Source organism: Anas platyrhynchos, chromosome 11 (assembly GCF_047663525.1).
Source record: "Anas platyrhynchos isolate ZD024472 breed Pekin duck chromosome 11, IASCAAS_PekinDuck_T2T, whole genome shotgun sequence".
Taxonomy (NCBI): domain Eukaryota; kingdom Metazoa; phylum Chordata; class Aves; order Anseriformes; family Anatidae; genus Anas; species Anas platyrhynchos.
This window is the reverse complement of record NC_092597.1, coordinates 19,844,622-19,864,010: the sequence shown is the minus strand read 5'-3', so window position 1 is coordinate 19,864,010 and position 19,389 is coordinate 19,844,622. Positions and strand designations below refer to the sequence as shown.

The 19,389-nt window shown below is 37.4% G+C and overlaps 1 long non-coding RNA gene across 2 annotated transcripts in view; it reads left to right on the top strand.

The window, feature by feature from the left end:
• Positions 1 to 16,892, top strand: part of LOC101797280 (uncharacterized) — a 60,017-nt gene extending 43,125 nt beyond the window's left edge. For both annotated transcript variants that reach the window (XR_002398380.4, XR_002398379.4), the window contains 2 exons: positions 9,828 to 9,932; positions 15,591 to 16,892. This is a non-coding gene — a long non-coding RNA (uncharacterized lncRNA). The remainder of the gene's footprint in view (positions 1 to 9,827; positions 9,933 to 15,590) is intronic.
• The last annotated feature ends 2,497 nt before the right edge of the window (positions 16,893 to 19,389 follow it).

The window sequence follows — 19,389 nt, the reverse complement described above, 5'->3', positions numbered from 1 at the left end:
GATAGTAAGTTGACTGTGATGTTAACACTGAAATCATTTGCACAGACAGGCTAAATAGATCATGCCCTTCCTGAGCCTTGAGTCTATATTTTACAAACAGCACCATATGGTTAATATTTATGCCAACCAGTCAAGTGTTTATTAAAGCAGAGTCTGGGGAGATGAGGAGGAGAACTGCTGTCTTCAAAAGTCATTGTTCTGGTGGACTTCAACTCTTTTGTACTACAACCCTTTGTAATGTGACAGGAACAAATCCATGAAATCAAGCTCTGAATAATCAGACAAGTTTTAAGCTGGGGAAATAAAAAGATGGAGGTACAGTTAGGCATCCACTTGTGGACCAAAGGCATCTAAAATGTTATTTAGGTTACATGCTGAGATGACTGTTGATTTATAGAAGCAGTGGGTAGAGTGCTGACCTGGGATTTAGGGTATCCAGGTTTTACTCTTGATCTTGAAATTTTTTGCTCTCTGACCTTGAACACTTCACTTTCTCCTTCTACTTTATCCTCATATCCTCAATTTGATTGCAGAGAATAATTCCATTCAGGGCTTGTCCTTCCAAAAATACATTTCCAATGTCTACTTCAACAATTTGAATAAACCTTGACCTGAATTGGGACAAGCAGGTTCTTTGAATTATAGCAGCATACAAGTCGGCATAAAACTGGAGTCATTTAATGGGGAAGGTCTCAGTGTTTTAATTAGAAAGCTTAAAACTACTTCTTTATTCTTTCACATAAAGTTAGATTTGAAGCAGATGATCAAAATTTATTTATGCATGCATTCAAACAAGACAACATTGTGAGAAAGCTTAAAGTTTTGTGTTTAAAAAAAAAACACACCAACAACACTATTTGGGAAATGAAGTCATCTGCAGAAAAAATACTGAGACAACAAAGCAGTCTTCCAATTCCTGTGTTTTTGGGTTATAGCATGCCATCTTTAGTATTTATTTCCCTAAGAGCTTTTTTTTTTTTTTTTCCTTTTAACAGATGTATACTCCTTTCATTGGTGTTTATTTAAAAGCCTGCCAATATATCTGAAATCAGCACATACTGAATGTTGATGCACCACCTTGCCTAATTGACTTAGCTGGAAAATAAACAGTGAAAGGCTATTTTAGTAGCAAACTACTTGATACAGCTACTCATTCCCTACCTTTATCTAAGTACCACACAGGCAGACAAGTACTAGCACCAGATAGCATGGACGCAAGGTTGCTACATGTGCTTTCTGCTGTCTTTGCCATTTTAGGGACAAACTTGGTATTGCTGTCACTGTTATTCATTGAGTCAAAAGAATAATATTTTTATCTCTGCTGCCCTAAAACCTTGATAGTATTGATAAAATGTCATTAGAATCCTCAGAGCTTATTAAAAGTTATTATTTTAAAAACAATAGGTTCCTGAATATTCACAGTAAATAAGGATTATAAGGCTATTCACGCAACGTGAATAATTTGCTGCTAATAATATTGACACTCAATCTGTCTGCAAAATGTCTCTGTTAGCAGGAAACAATCACGCTGGGAGGTGTTAGGATTTGCAGTGGAGTGGCAGAGTGAAGTAATTAAAAAATGATTGGAAAATGTATTTGAAGTTCAAAAAACATTTTTTCTGCCTCTTTAATATGGAATATTAAAAGCTAAACCAACATATTATTAGAAAGAGAAAAAAGAGTTTTCTGCTAGTTTTTTTTTTTTTTTTTTTTTTTTTTTTAACAACCACAAAACAATATGGGTTGTTTGCTGAAAGAGACCCAAGTTGCAACATACTGGCTAAGAAGGTGGAGAAATAAAGATCTTCATCTGCTCCCACCAAAAAAATTGTAAATCTTTGACCATGTAGTGGTACTGATCACTGGGCTGGGACACAGGGAAGCTGGGTGCAGTTTTTCAGGCAGAAAAAAGAGGAAGGTCTGTACCAGAATGAGATAAAGAAGACTTAATGAAATTGATATTTCAGTTTCAGGTAGTGTGCTCTTTCCACACAAATCTTAATTCTGACATGATCTTTTGTTCAACTTTTCACTAAATGTAATGATTATTCCTGTGAAAATATTTTGCAGATGAAAATGACCATTTGCATTTGAGTTGGGTTAAGAACTGATACATCTTTTTGAATGAATACTTTGGGGGTTTTACATTAAAGATTTTCTATCACATATTTCAGAAGTTAATATTAATTTTTGTTAATTTAGCACAAGGGTTACTCCCCTGAAGCTATTTTTGAGCTCTTATCCATCTTATTAGGGTATTAAATGACTACAGATTTTTGCCATTGATATAAAAGTGTCTTAGCATATTTATGCTACAGGTGTCCTTCATTAGAATATGATTTTTATACCATATCACTAAAAAGAATATAAGAATAGTACAATGACAAAATATAGATTTTTCATATGTCTTTGGTCATGGGGATTATTCTAAGATAAAAATAGTAAATCAAAAATAGTAGTAAAGAAGAGTCATTGTATTACATTTGATGTAAAAAACTTGATAGAACCTTTAGTGTATTTGAACAAAAAATATATTTCTATGTGTTATTGTTTATAGCTCAGAATCTTATTACAAAAATTTTATTTTACATTCTTTTATTTTGCCCTGATAAATCTTTTAATTTTTGAACTAGCTATTAAGTGTACAGACAAATTATTTATTTATTGTAATTCTCCTTTTTAGCTTATTCTGTATTTGCTTACTTGCTCACTTGCTCACAAATACTGCTGTACTCTTACTACAGTAAATTAGTAGATTTATAATATTTGACTCTGAGAGAACATGGGTTATCAGACAAAAGAAAATCCATGTCCAAGAAGGTAATTTCTAAGTCATGCTGGTATTATTTACCCAAACAGCTAGACTTCTTTTGTGTGTTACATACATAATATATATGAAGGGAAGAAGCACAGGAAAAGGAAGAATTTTGTACTTTTAATATTAATTTTCTAGAGAAATGAGACAGAACAGTTCAGGTTCAAGAAGTTTGCCTATTTGTAACCTGAAAAGCAGAAAACTCTTGGTTTGAGCCAACAAGAGGAATAGAAAGCTTTGCTGAACAGAATGGCACTCTAAAATAGCTCAGATTTGCAATTCTCATGCAAGTAAATCTCCCATTGATTTTCATGTGAGTTCTACCTCCTCCGAGCTGAATGGTGGCTCTGAAGATATACCTGTGTTCAAAACTTGCTTTGAACACACAGGCATGTTGCAGCCAGATAGGAGAAAATTGGATCTCATCAGGAAATGACCAGTGCAAGAGGAGGTTACGAGTTTATTAACCTGATGAATAAAAAAAGTAAATATTTGGTGTAAAACCTGTCAGAGATTACACTTGTAAAACTTCTAATTCAGCTATTTCCTCTTATAGCTGTCAAAATATGTCTGGGATAAGTTAATACAACATTACACATTTTAGAAGCTTTTGCTTGAACTTGAAGTTCAATCATTTTTTTTTTTTCTAGCAAGTTTTTTCCTTTCTCATCAACTTGTCTTATCAACAGCCTACATTTTTTGTCTGTAGGCTGGCTTCTCAGCTGTTTATTTCCATATCTATAATCTTTGCTCTGTGTTTTCAGAAAGCTTTCAGAGTGCCTAAAACCAATTTTTAAAACAATGGCAACTTGATGGGCTGAATGCCACATGGGTAATTACTGATGGACTTAAGGAATGAGTTCTGCTAGGGCACTGAAGTCTCACTGGCGTCTCTACAGCCAGTCTCTGCTCCTTAATAGCTTGTCTGGAGAAGGCTAGAGAGGGAGTTGCGTCCATGATACAATTTTCAACTGAAGGAGACGATAGGTGGAAAAGGAGAAGGCAGCAGGTAGAAAAGGGGAGCAAAGGAACATCAGGGAAGGGCTCCTCCTCCCTCCGCCATCCCTCCCCCACTAACCCCACATGAGTCAAATGACAGTATTTTCCTAAGAAAATTGAAACTATTGCACAAGGTTTGCCCACCAAATTTTCAGTGCTAAGGAAGAAAAAAAATGTATCTGAAGAAGATTTCGTTAACTTAAAACCAAACACAGCATATTAAATGTTTCTGTAGTCTCTCCTTTCTATCACTAACTCTTTGCCCTCTAGACGAAGAAGGATTTATCTCATACATTTCAAAAAAAAGTCACCTCTCTGTAACCTACAGTTCATTCAGTCGAGGCTTAGCGTAAATAATCAGTATGGAAAACACCAATCGGCTTTGAAGAGCTCCTGGATTTAGGAGGAATACACTGCTTATGTCTGTGGAACTCCTCTGGGAAGCAAAGGAAGGAGAATGTGTCTTGATTTACACTGCCCTATTTCTCAGATCTGCCAGCCTCTCTGCTCTGTCCACTTCACTACCGTCAGATGCTGTGAGACAAGCATATGGTGTTTACTTCTCTGACTGACATCTCTCTGGTTTTCCTCACTCCTCGAGAGAATCCTCTCTTGCCAAGTCAATTTGCAAGGGCTTGGATGTAGCCATGGCCCTCTGGTCCAGATCCAAACTATTCCTCATTTTCCCTTGGCAAATATCAGTAGAGGACAATCTCCCTCCTCTCTATAAAACCAGTGTTTCACTGAGGGAAATTCCAAACCAAGGGTCAACCTGACCCCATGTGTCTTTCACTACCTCATTGATCTGGGGCCACATGAAGATGCCACCCAAGGACCGTGGCAGCTCCCAGTGCTGCCCCTCTGAGTGCTGAGCTCGGGGGCTGGAGGGCAGAAGAGCAGCCTGGGTCCCAGGTGAGGGACTGCTAGGAAAGCCTTGCCAAAGGGCTGTGGACAGTTACTGGCATCGCTGCTGCAGCTGATGTAGGCTGAAATGAAGAGGAGGTGCCAAGCAGGGGATTTGCATTTGCATTTGTAGTTTGTGAAGCTTAAATGGAGCTTGGCTTGGGAATGGTTTTAATATCCCAGGGAGTCCCTCTCCCCACTTAGAGACTCAAGCTGGGCACATTTTAGGATGAAGGTAAAAAATAAAATATCCAGCCTGCTTTAAGATCGACTTTTTATGCTTTATTCCTTTGCTTTTCCTCCTTCTATCACCTCCCTCCAACACTTTGATCTGGTGGCAATGGCATCTTTATCACTCTTATCAGGTCCCACGTTCTTGGCTGTTCTTTTGAAGTGTGATTTCCTGTGTCTAGTGGTCAAGAAAGGATACTGGGTACTGCAGATTTCCTGCTGCTTTTCCTCTGTATCTGCAAGTTTGCTTTCCTTCCTGTTTTTCTGCTTCATTTGTTTGTGCTTCCCTTTGCTGTCCAAACCTGCCTCTCCCCTCCACACAGGTTCTCCCCCACCCCTAGATCATTATCACTCATCTATTTTTCTTCACCAGCATCTCAGAATGATCTTTCCCTTTTCTCTGTTGTGCTTTATGCTTTCCATCTCTCCTTCCTTCTTCTTTTATCTGCTTCCTAAGCTTTTTTCAACTCTTTTTGACTCATGTTTTCTTGTCTTTCTGAGATGTTCTTTGGATGTCTTAGGCCATTGACTGAAGTGGAGAAAAGCCTGAAAATGAACCAGATGATCCTTTGGGATTTTGTCCAAAGCACGCTGGAGGCAGAAGCGACACTAATTGACTAATCAATGGGATTTAGGACAAATTCCTCATTCTTGCACCTCCTGAACATTTACTAGTCTTTCCAGCTCTCTTCTGATGGCAGTTTGCAATCTTTGACACGTTATTAGTTTGAAAGAAGATTTGCACTGAGAGATTTCTTTTTACTATTATTATTAAGAAAAATAAGGCTCTAAAGAGATATTTAGCTTTCACAACTAGTAAATGCGATTCCACATTTCACTACAAGCTCCAATTCTGTGTTGGGATTTTCCAAACCTGCGATGTATGAAATAATTCAGATGGTAAAACATTATTCAGGGGCCTCCCAATTATTCCCACAATACATATTTGGAAGACTGAATGGCATTGGGGCTGTTTTCCCTGCTTTTAAGCAAGTTTTTGCTCTCCACGCCAAGGTGGTGGTTCACTTGAAAAACAAACAGCAATGAGTTCAAGCTTTCTCATGCACCAGCGCTATCTGAGTGCATCCAGGCACAGGAGGAGTTAGGAAAACTTAATTTCAGCCACAATGTTGATATTTGGCAAATGAGTGGTTTTACGGTGCTTCATGCAGCTCTGTTATTTATTTATTTATTCTTACAGCTCCAGCACAGTGCCTTAATGGGTGAGCTGGGCTATCGCATTATCTTCTCTATCCAGCTGGGCACAGATTTGCATCCTGCTGCCACTGGGCAGGGTAGAATCTGAGCTTGCTTGCTGGGTACAGTGTAGCTTGCATACCCAGCTGAGCTGTAGCTTACCAGGGGATACTTCCCCTCTTGGAGGTACAAATGGCAGCTGCTTTAGGCGATAGGAGATGGCCTTGGCATATCCCTGCTCTGTCAGGGAACATACTGTACTTCACTCTCACCAGATGCTCATGGTGTATTATCATCCCATTTTCACTCTAGGAATCATTGGCTGAAAAAACACTAGGAAGGCTGGGGTGAAATGAATTCATATTTTATAACACAAGTTTATTGCAGCCTTTAAAATCTGATCTGAATCAATATCTTCCCATCCCAAGAAGACTTTCTTCTGAACTTTTCTGTTATTTCAGTCCATTAACTGACATGCTTAATACCCTGAATATATAAAGTCTTTGTTTCTCTTTTATTTTCAGAAGAAAAAAAATTTTTTTTGATTGTTATTAACCTATAGGTAAACAAATACAAGAACAAGAAGGAAAAGATAAAAAAAGGAAATCAGAAGAAAAAGAACAAATAAAATGAAATCAAAACTTCTGATTTCAGCTTAAATTTCTTCCCTCCTTTGACAGTTAGCAAAGCCCACAAGGAGTTATTCTGCAAGATAATACAGTCCGGGTGGAGGAAAAGTGAACGACTCTCTTTTTAATAGGAAGGTGGATTGCTGCCTGCTAAGGGTGTTTTCAAGCAGGGATTCTTTTCTGTTGTTGTAGCTGGGTAGCAGCACAAGACAAAAGGGGACATTGCAGCTTGCGAGCTTTCAGGACTGGGGGCTGAGGAGGAAAGGAGAGAAGAGCATGATTGATGGAGTTCTGGTTGGCTTATAAAGGGCAGCCGGGAGTGCAGGGAAATAATCAGGGAAAAGGGCGTCCCGTACTGGCTCTCTCAGAGGGGAGAAATGAATCCTGCACCTCTGCATTATTAAGTTGTCAGGCGGGCTGATGATGAAAATCTGAAGGTCAGGCATAACAAGAAGCACCTTATGGGGGGATCATGACCTTTCTGGAAGTGCTACACTCATGTTTATCTGCACCTAACCCTTATCCACAATTCTTCATTTGATAAGAACATTGGGAGAAGGGATGGGGAAGGGGAGGGGGGGAGGGGGGAGGAGTAGGGAAGTCCTCATCATATGTATAAGCAGTGTGTGAAATTAGGCTTCCTGTGAAACTGATTGTGGATGCTCAATTCACAGTGAAAGATAATAAACCAAAAGGACACACGAGGGATGCCGACAGAAATTGTTCACTACAGTGGAACTCAATAAAGGGAACAAGAGCTTTCCTAAATGACAAATTTGGTACAGTGGTGCTAAAATCAGGATTCTCCCTGGCACCACTGCAGCAATTTGCTCTCAGCTCTACCACTTTTTATTTACTTTGGAAGTCCTAATAATGTTAGAGAGTGGCTTTTTCATCTATTTATTTATTTATTTCTCTCCAGCAATGTTTATTCTTTAACTGCTTACTTTAAACCAAAGAGTCAAGGTGAAGGACAATGAAATGTTAGATTCCAATTGATTTTTCCTCTTTAGTTTCCATATCAGAAATGAGTATAAATATAAATATATTCCAGGGTTAGATGCCTGTCCTATGCATGCCTTATTGACTGCTTTAATAAATGTCATGACCCCTTCTGCACACACATGCACACACAAACTCACACATGCTCACAATCAAATAGAGGCATTGCTCAGATATAAATGCAGTAATAATGGCAATCACATGGAAAATATTCCAAACCTAAATCTGCTCTTAAAATGTGCTAATAAGATTTTTATTTCACCCCGATTTACAGCATCTTGACTTTGCTTTTCAAATCCACAGTGTACTTAAAGCATGACAAAGTACATTTGTGGAAAAGTGAAGTCAAACAAGACTTCATAATTATTGCAATATATTCACTTTTCATGCATAATCCTTTAAATTAGCAATACAATATATCACCTCTACTGCCACTAGAGGCTAATGCACCTCTATTGAAAGCTATGTTAAGGAAAGTTATGTCCTATCTTGAAAAAAGCACATAACCTTCCAAAATATTAAATGACAGTAGGTTCCAATCCTGTAATTCTTGCATACTCAAGTAGCCTCATTAGCCTTGATTTTCTTACATCAATGGACAATAACCTATTAACTTTAATGGATTTACTAATATGTACTGATGTGAGATCACAATCAGTACCTTTGGGACATCATATTTAAGGATTACCAGACCAGCAGGAAAAAGAATATGATGTATAAACTAATGAATACTTTTATTAGTTGAATAGAATAATACTAGAACCCATCAACTGCTTTTGAAGTGACTCTTTAATGAAGACGTGACACTGAAAAATACTACGTTGTCGATATAGCACATAAAGAATCTCCTGTATCAAGTTAAAATGAAAGAAAGTTTTTCTATTTCTATTGTTTAAGTGATCCAATTTATCTACTTTTTTTTTTTTCTTTTGGCCTCCCATATGCTTCCTGTTGCTGTGGTCTACTATTGTCTACAACCTTTGGTAGCCTATTAATAAGCAACAACAACCCGTGTATTCTATAGTGACTTTCATCTGCAAATCTGGTACTGATCAACAGGGGAGGTCAATACAACTTATTGCTGAGGAAACTGAGGTATAGGAAAAGAAGTGACTTGTCCATAGTCTATGAGCATACTAGTGATAGACCCTAGGTCATCTGGAATAAAATTTGGTGGCCTCCTCATTTTTAACTTTTTTCTTTAGGCTCCACTCTTTCTAGAGCTGAGCTATGATTTGAATTTGAATTAGATATTGGGATGAATTTGGGGGAGCAGAGCCATATGCGCTTGTAGAAGACAGTAGAAATCTTTGCGGAGTACAGTAATTTAGGGTGAACAGTAGCTGGAAAAGGCAGGTTGCATCTTAGCTCCATTGGAATTCCATTTTAATTAGCAATATTTGCAGCAGGTTTGGAATGTGGAAGTCCATAAGAATGTAGAAAAATACTTTCAAGTTCATTGTGTGGAGAGATTTTCCTCTTTGGGCTATGAACTGCTCCAGTTTTTCTACACAGTTTCAGTGAGTCTCACAGCCTTTCAAGGAAAATGGGAACTGCTAGGTGGCTGGCCCATTCAGATTACATGACCATTCTCAAAACCTTGGCTTCATAACTAAGTCTCCACATCTACTGTGATGTGATAATCATGGAAAAATAAATTTATCTTGGCTTACGTGTATTCACTCAGCAGTGTACTTATTTTATCTGTATAATGTGAGCCTCCCACAATATCACTTGGAAGCAAAAGCAAAATACAAGTAACTATGTAAAGTTTTTTCCTCCTCCTCCTGTCATCAGAATTGAAACTGGCTGATAGATGAGACAGAGACATGATCTCATAACATGGTTTGTTAGAAACTGAAGCTAACTGATAATCTATGTTAAAACTTTTGGTCAAATCAGGTTTTCTTACAGATTTCAGAATGTGCATTGTTTTATACATTTATATAAAATATTCTCATTATTGTTTACTCTAAAATCTCATGCTTACTTTAAAATCTCATGCTATATATTAACAAACATATATATATTTTCTTTTATTTTCCTTTCAGGTTACCAGAAAACGTTGTAATGTTGATACTACTTGGGAAGGCTTTGACTGTCCAGCATCCGTACTGACAGCATTAATTAAAGAAATTCTGAGCCAGTAAAACAGGGTAAGACACCAATGTGAGAAAAACCTACAGCCAACACATCCCCAAACCCAGAGTTAGGTTTTGTTTAATGTAGAAGACAAAAGTCATGGAAAGAAGGTTATTCAACTGCTGGTAGCCAAATGTCCAGTGGTAGGTCTTAAACCTAGTGATTCAGAGCTTAACAGTGAAGAAGTCTTTTTCTTTACACTATCCAGAAGGATGAATGATGGTTTCCAATTGAATACTTCTAAAATTAGATCTGACTAGTACTTGGTGGGAAAGTTCACCTCACCTAATGGATCATTTTTAGGCCAAACGCAGCTTTCATTGAAGGCAATGAAAATGCTTTCATTGACTTCAACAGATTTTGATTTGGGTCTCTATCAAGTAAGCTACATGTACGTTCTGGAGAATCAAGGAAAAAAACATTTATATGGTAATTTGTAGTGGTTTTGAAGTTCTTTTAGGGATTACAAAAATAAGCTAAATTTTTTGTTCAAACCTGAGATTTTATACCCTATTAGTCAATAACATGGACTGAAACTTTTCATACTGTCCAAAAAATACTAGATACATTTAAAAATAGCTCCTGAGGAAGGAGAGCCACCTACCATTTCCACTGTTTTTCAGCTGCACAAAGTGTTACTATACTGCTTTAGTGATGACTATTTTTACTCTTTCTTTACAAAGCCTGCATTGGAAGGTGCAATAATCCCCTAACCTCAATGCAAATCTCAGAGGGTTGAAGGCTGGCATGGAGGATGCCAATCCAGGTGTGGTGCTTTCTGCAGAGCACGGTAGAAGTTATGGATGAGTTATAGGGTGGCAGAAGCACACACATTGCATGGCCAACTTGCAGCTAAAAATGGCTTAATATCAAAACACAGCATTTTACAAGCAGGCAGTTAATCCTTCATAGGGGCCAGGTGCCTGTTTTGAATACGGAGGGACAAATCTGATGGGGGAGACTTTTATTTTCCTACCCATTTCTTCCACAAAATAAATAGAGAAAAAAAAAATCAGTTCCTTGTTTCCTCTTAGCACTTCTTAAATCTCTGCATCTCCAGTCATCCTATTTCTCTTGCCAGTCTATTTCTTTTCTCTCATAATGTCTCCTCTTGTTGGTGGTGTTTCCACCCATGTGGTTGCAGCAAGTTTAACCTTTCATGGAGTCAGCAGTTGGTGTTTGTGTTATGCTGCTCATTACAGAGGGTCCTTATACATTGTGGTCTCACTCTTGAAAACCCATGGTCTTGATTTTCTTTTTGGCTGTTTTTACTTAGTCAACAAAACTGTATAAATCCATTCAAACTGAAAATGCTATTGCTATTTGTACATAGGATGAAATTCTATACGTTTGCCAAGAATGTGAACATCAAAAAGGTCAAGAATATTTAAGCAAAAAATACTGAAGGCTGTCTTGTTGTTGTCTTATGGTTTTCCATGATACGTAATCTCTACTATGCTGGTCTGTATAGATGAAGCTTTCTGTCATGAAATTTTATTCTCTGTTACTTAGAGATAAATTTAGACAGCTTCACATTGCTGAGCAAATCTAAAAGAATTCTAATAAAACAGATTAATGTTACATCCCTGATGGTGAGTTGGTGAGCCTTTGCCTGGATTTCCTAGACCTTTTGTCTGTGGGACAGAGAAATCCTGTTTCTATTTTCTAAATAACTGTTACTTCTATCATTTATTTTTTTCCAACTGGAGTACAATGTTAACTGAGTCATTCTCCACATGCCATTTCCTAGATGAGGACTTGCTCATGGCCACAGACCTAGTTAGTGCTGAGATAAAAATTTGGTGTCCGTGTCATACAGGGATTTATATTAATACCAAAGAGAACGAATCTGAATTAGATATAAGAAAACATGCATAGAGACTGTAGGATAAACTATTGAAAAATCACTGAAACCTGTCTGGCTTTTGCTTCTGTGGTGGAAGTCTGGAATTTCTACAATGTTTTCTCATGGAAGATTACTTGCTGGTCATCCTTAGAGGACTGGAATACTTTAAACAGCAGTTTCGTTATAGTGATTTTACTGGGCATTATTTTTACTATGGAAAGTCCTTTAAAATTAATGGGAATTGATTTCAGTGGCCTTTGACATATTACTGAAAATAATACGGCAAAATACAACCTTTTCCCTCTTACTGCTACGTAAAGGCTTTAACTGAGAAAGCAGTTTACAATGGTGCCCCCATGTAAGGCTTTATTCAAAAGATTTTACGCTTGATAACATCTGAGCCATGGGAGCTGTATGTGGGGTTTAGCATCTTAGCAGCTGCAATTCTTAATCCTGATTCCGTTGCCTCCATATTAAAAGCTCCATGGTCACAGGACACCAGCTTTGGCTGTACTACATTGTCATTCATTCCTCCCCACCACACGCGTGCCTGACCATATAGGAAAATGAGTTTACAACTGACTACGCCTATGGGACTCCCGGAGGGATACAATGTGAGAGCCTTTACTAGTGGAGGATAGTTCTCAAAAGGTCTGAAAGTTTGGTAAGTACATCCTTAACCAAACTCTTTTGACCTTTATTCAGATTTGTTTTTGGAGAAGGGCAAAGGGTTGGGCCAATTCTTGTTTAACCCAACTGGCTTGTCCATCTGCAGGCTGTAATTAATCACTAAATCTCTGCCATACTTTGCTTTGGAGGCTAGGTCCCAATACAGCAGGGCACTAAACTTTAAGCACGTGAGTAATTCTTTAAAGTCAAAGGGATTACTCTTCTGCTTAAAGTGCATATACTCATGTGCATATTTAATTGCTTTGCTTGATCAGACCTTGAGGAGTTAGGGAGCACGTGTCCTTGTACAGCAGTGCCAAGTTGTTCACTTTGCCTTTGCATTGCTTTTCTTGTTGCCTGGGAATTTTCTATACAACAGCAGTGCAGAGAGAGACAACAGGGTACAGTCTGGGGCGGAACTTTATCTGCTCCCAAAATGGGGGAGTGAGAACTCAGTTTTTGGTTATGCGGACTTTTACAAAAAGCAGCAGTTTCAGAGTTTGACCAGTCCCAAAACTGGAAGGGGGAAAGAAAGTTTCCTATTCTTATTTACTTTCATTTCATCTGGACACAGTGCATGAGTAGCTTGTTTTAAGTCATGCATTTATGTCTTACACATTTCAGACTTTTGCAGTAATTGACCATGTTTCTTCAAGCCTGATTCCGAGCTTGCACAAACAGGTAGTGATAGCAGTTTTACACCATTTGAAGATTTGTCTCCTTAGGAACAAACAAGCCTTGTAAACATGCTTTTTGTTTTGCGAAATGCAGAGAGCAAGCAGCTGAACTACATCACACGGGCTGAAACCTCACCAGAAAAAACTGTAATACTAATTTTAAAAAATACTTTTTTTTTTTTTTTTTTTTTTTTAATGAAACTAACCTTGCTGAGTGTACATCAAGGGTTTTATTACTGGCTCTACATATTAAAGTAATTGTGTAATTAGTAATACATTTGTAACTCCTTTACCGAGGAAAAAGTAAAACATGCACTGCTTTTGTGTAAATCTTGACAGTGGTGATTTTTTTCCTGAGAATTATACCATTATATCATAAAAGTGTCAAGGCATGAGTTTACTGTTCCTACTAATATTCTAAAATATTCTCTTAGGCTGACATCTCTGTCAATTAAAATTAAACAAAATTGCATTCTGCCATATACACTTCAAATAGGAAGCTTTCAAGTTTATGGCTGTTCTTTGAATTGATTTTTAAGATGGCATCTGTAAAACTTGGCTAGTACAAGATGAGGTAGGATGTAGTTAAGGTTCAGTCAATTTTAAAAATGTTTTAAAGATCGTAAATTGACAACTGAAATAGACTGAGCATCCTTGGGATTTTGGGCTGTCAAATATAAATCCTTTTTTTTTTTTTTTTCTAAACTGAGCTCTTGCAAAGTGAAAATTTTATGAAAACATGTTCTTCCCCCCCTTTGATATTTTTGCAATAAGTTACACAAACAAGAGGGCTTCTGGTGTTGTTTCCAGTTGCTTGGTCTCGCGGGATTTGGAATTCTTCTTCTCCTGGTGTTTCCCACAGAAATAGAGTGAGAACGTGCTTTCTCACGGGACTGTATTTCTCATGGAAAATAATAGGGTTGCCGGCAGCAAACGTTTTCTGCAGTGATACCCTGCCAATAAAGTCTTCAGGGAAATTATTGCCCTCAATAAGATGAAGACTAGTAAATTGGAACCCCCCATCCCTACTCCACAAAGATATGTCTTTAGGAAGCTTTCTCCTTCTATTATTCCCTGGAAACCCTGACCCCAAGAAAATGCTGTAGACAGTAATGCTTGGTTTACACTTAATTTTGTTCCCCAGAATAAAGATGTCATTTATGTGTGTAAAAAAATAAAAAAATAAAGAACAATCCCCCCAACATACACCCCAACCAATATATTTATGCCAGTAAAAGCCCTCGTGTAGACAGTTATGCTGAGAAAAGTTATTTTACAGCTTAGCTTTATTTTGTTCAGGGAACTGGTTCAAACTATAACAAACAAAGCTCCTTTTTGCTGTTCAAAACTGCATCCACTAAGAAGGAGATTTTTGATGCATCAAACCCTTGGAGGTGTAAACTTGTCAAAGATGTGTTGAATGCATTCTAATATCTGGAAGCCAAGAGAAATTTGCCACATTAGGTTTTATTATTATTCTGAGAGGCAGAAAAACCTGGTTTTGCTAGGTCTCCAATTCCATCACAACCCATAATATTGCATATTAAAAATAGACTTTGTTCTTTTAAAACACACATTTTTGGTAGATGATCTCCTGGCCTGAGGGAATTCAAAGTCAAGCAATGTGCTTTCCACTGTTGGAAGTGCAACAGGTCTCTGTGTGTGGAGTGTCTAGGAAAATCTGATCATTCTTAGAGAAATATTTTCTGGGGAGGAGAAAAAAAAAAAAGAAAAAAAAAAAGAAGTAAAAAGCAGAACTTTCCCCATGGAAATGTGCACTGAAAGAAATGCAGGTGTTAGTCATGCAGGAGTTCATGTCAAGAGAAATATTTCCCCAGGGTCCCATGAGAGGAAAGGGGAAAGGGGGGTTATGGGGTGCCTGACCCAAGGAGTAGGGGAAAAAAAGCAGAGGCTGGTGACAGAAAGACCTTAATTCATGCACCATGCGCTTGAGTGATATGTTTACTTTCAACCTTCAAGTCAAATTCAAGCAGCAGCCAAAAACCACAGATCAACACATTTTTAGTACAAAGTGAAATTAGGGTCATTGGCACCCTCAGTGCTCCACCAATTTCTGAAACAACATTAAGTCCATATTAATACTTGCTTTTATTTAACCATGTCAGAGGAGATGGTAATTATGGGTAAGTAGGAAGGTTGGGATGAAACCAAATAATTGCTGCTGAAGGAGGTAACATAAGCACAATTAGTTGAGAGGGTTATTTTTCGTCTTGAAGGAGAATTTAAAACCAGTTCTGTTCTGGTTTAAATCACTTACTAGCTTGGAACGTAATGGAAAAATAACAGTGAATAATCATAATCCATCTAAATCCATCTTCATGCTAATAGACAGATTTTTTTATTCTATTATTTATTTATTTATTTATTTATTTTTAGGCTACCATTATCATAATTTAAAATAATCAATATCATTATCATAATGGGTTTGGGGTCCTTAAGGCTTCTCATGTTTTCTTTAGACAGGTGGCAGCGATACAAACGGGATGTCATCCAGTAGCAGCTTGTGCGGACCAAATCATGGACCCCTCCCAGAGGCTTGGGGCAAGAAGAGGCTTTCAAACCTTCTCCATGGATCTGAAAGGCCTGCTTAGTAGCAGCCTGAATGAAACCCCTTCTTCAAGCAGCCAGTGTTAGCTGCAGAGGAGTGGAACTGCGCTCTTGGCCCATTCAGGGGCAGACTGTGATTTTATTCAGTCAATAACCCCACAAAATTAAAGGGTAATGTTTATGCCACGTCCTGATTACTGATACCATTCATATCAAGTATTATTTTAACTTCATTAAATTAAAAAACATAAAGTAATTTTATTCTAAAAGTGATCTGAAAAATAAATACATTTTTCTCAGTAACTCCAGTGTAGCCAAAATGGACTAATACTTAAGGAAAACAGCTATGCAAAGGTTTTTTTTTTTTTTTTTGTGTCATCTTTTCACATTTGTGTGAAGGTCTTAGTTTTAGTTTTATTTCTGTTGGGTCAGCCATCTGTGCATTTTATTGCCTGTTCTGTGGAACTTTGCAATGTCTTAGTGAAGAGCAGTAGGTAAGCACTGAGGACAAAAATGAGTAGATATAAATGCCAGAGAAGAGAAGAGAAGAGAAGAGAAGAGAAGAGAAGAGAAGAGAAGAGAAGAGAAGAGAAGAGAAGAGAAGAGAAGAGAAGAGAAGAGAAGAGAAGAGAAGAGAAGAGAAGAGAAGAGAAGAGAAGAGAAGAGAAGAGAAGAGAAGAGACACAAGAAGTAATTTCTCCATTTCTTTTTCCTGATACTGAGCTGAACTGAGGAAATTGCTTTAAGTACATAAGGTGATACAATTACTACAGTTGGGTCTTTGTTTAATTTTCAAATAGACAGTTTAGTACACTGAATTCAGAGGTGATTAGTTATGGACTTTCCAGCCCTCCTCCTCGAGGTCATTAAGTTCAATATTATCCCAGGTTGGATTTCTGAATATCCATTGTGAACAATTTATCTAATAAATTCATACCTTCTAATAAATTCATACTTTTTTTTTTTTTCTCCTTGTGACTTACCTATTGACAAATTGAAATTTTTACAAATATGATCACCATTCAAAAGTACTTGGCATGTGTTTTGTGTGGTCTGACTTCAGCTTGTGGACTAATGACAGACTATCCACCATGACTGTTGCTTTAAGTATTTCCTATTCATGATGCCTGATTAAGATGCATAGCTACATTTCTGTCTTTATTGGATGACACCCATATTGCAAAGAGCTTTCAACTGACCTCCTAAACCTTTTGGTGAAAATATATATGCATGAGCATCCACAAGACTCTACTGCAGCTTTTTTTTTTTTTTTTTTTTTTTTTTTGTGGGCAAAGTTTCATGCAGACAAGTGTTAATAGAAAGTGCCTGATCAAGAACAGAAATAATATCAAAGAGGAAATTTATTCACACTGATGTTCTTAAATGCTATTTTTGAACTGTTTCCCTAGTTATTGAAGTGAGCAAAAACCATTGTGTGAAAACTTCCCATGTGAAATAAATGTGTAGTTTCACTCCTGTTCTTAGTGAATATAAGAAATGCAATCACAGTATCCATGAGTAACTGAATAACTTTGAAGCAGTCTCCACAGCAAAGTCACAGGATACTTGGCATTCAGTGGCATTCACCCAGGCCATATTACTCCTGGGTGTAGTACAGGCATAACTATGTAGCAATATATTAAGGCTCCTACACTGTCATTTCAGGTGGAGTACTTTTAGTAAGGATGTCAATCTCTACATCTATTAACCTTTAACCAATTAATTTCACTTTAATTATTTTTTTTAATTAAAAAAAAAAAGAGAGAGAGACAAACCCCAAATCACTTCCGCCCAGAGATAAGAAATGACCAAACATCATCATGTAGTTCTAATGCCAAAGAGAGAACAAGAATGCAGTCAAGGGCCAAAATTTGGCTCATTTAATTACACCTGCACAGTATTCCAATAGTATGCCTTGGTGATAGGTGATTTTAAGTCTAAAGTGCTTTGAAATAAAGCTATTAAATGCATACGGAGACATTGATTGATACACTTGAGTTATGGGGTGGGGGGGAGAGTGGGGAGAGAGATGAAAAAGCAAAGGACTTTTTCTTCTCTGTAAGAGTGGATTTGGAATCTTCAAGGGCATAGGGATGGTAAACGATTGCTAAAAGTCCAAATTAAGAGGTATTAGCCCATTGTGCAGCAGTCAGTCACATCATATTCGCATTGCTGTTTTCTTGTCGGAGGTTTTGCCTTGATCTATCCTGGACCACATTGACAAGTCACAATTGAAGCATTCTAAATAATCCACAGTGAAATAAGGCATAGGGTGTCACTCTCTAGGCTACAGAAAGCCTGAGCGCAGTGAAGTTAGAAAGGGTAGCAAAGCCCTTTTCAGTCATGTTTCTCAGCCGATTAAACTCATTCAGGGCCAGGCTGCTGGAACGAAAACAGAAAGATCACCTCCTGTTCTCCAGTGTTTTGTTGGCAACAGCAGACAGATGTAGAAAAGTAGAAACATTTTTACTATAGCAACAAAAGGGAAAGGGGTGGGAGGCAAATGCAGGAAAAAATAAATAAATAAATAAATAAAAGGGGGGAATTTGCAGGCTTGTTAATGTCCCAGATACTTTGGGGTAGTACTCTAGGTTAAGAGTGGTTGTCAGTGCAGACTGAAGTTCAAAAGATTCATATGAAATGTGTGTTCAGTGCAAATCTGTGTCCTCTTTTCTCCCCCAAATCCTCAACTGGTACAGTAATTAACCGTAAGAACAGATTGACACATGGTGATGCAGTTCATTAACATTTTTTTTTGTTGTTTGTTTGGCTTTTCAGCAAAACCCATTTAAGAGTGATGCCTTCTTTAAGAGTATCCCATCCACCCATGCAGCCACAGTGATGTGACATATTGTGACACAAAATGCCACAGAAAATTAAGCTGAGCCCTCCAACTGAAGACTTGATTTAGCCATACATTCTCCACAAGTCACCATTTAAATTAACTGTTGTAGTTTCAAGACAGAAAAATGATAATTCATCTAGTGTAAGTAGTTGTGTAGAAACAGTTTGCTGCTACTGGAAAAAATCTGCATAGTATGTTCTTAAAATATAGTATGTTTTCTTTCCTATGGATAAAGACAAATAAATATAGTTGCAAGAAATGCAGCACATTTTTAAGAGGTTGGTACAATGATTTGTCTCTTCTGCATGTTATGCATTTATGCATACTCAACATACAGTCTCTGCAAATGCATATTTACATGTATAAATATGAATGCATATATACATCCAAATATATTTAATTAAAAGGTTTTTCTAACTTTCAGTATAGAAATGCCCATACACATATGGCCTGTGAATAACTAAAAATAAATTCATTTCTGTGCAGGTAAAAAAAAAAAAAAAAAAAAAAAAAACACATCTAAAGGAAATATGGGAATGATTCCAAGCGATTAGGGCAGTAAAATGGGGGACCCATGTCCCAGCTCCTTCTCTAATAAAAATGTTCTGTTTAAAATAATAGTTACAATGGCAATACTGAAAAAGAACTTTTCCTTACAAAGACCTGTGGTTCAGGCAGTCTTCAGATGTGGTTGACTTAGATTTCACTTCTGAAAAAAAAAAAAAAAAAAAAAAGGATTTATACTGAAGTTTTCCTGTCTCCCAAATAAATTCTCTGGTGATGAACATATTCAATCTAAACATTAGCCCTCACAAAGCTGAACATTGCCCCAGCCTTGGAGTAGTTAGCTCCTTAGAGAATTTGGC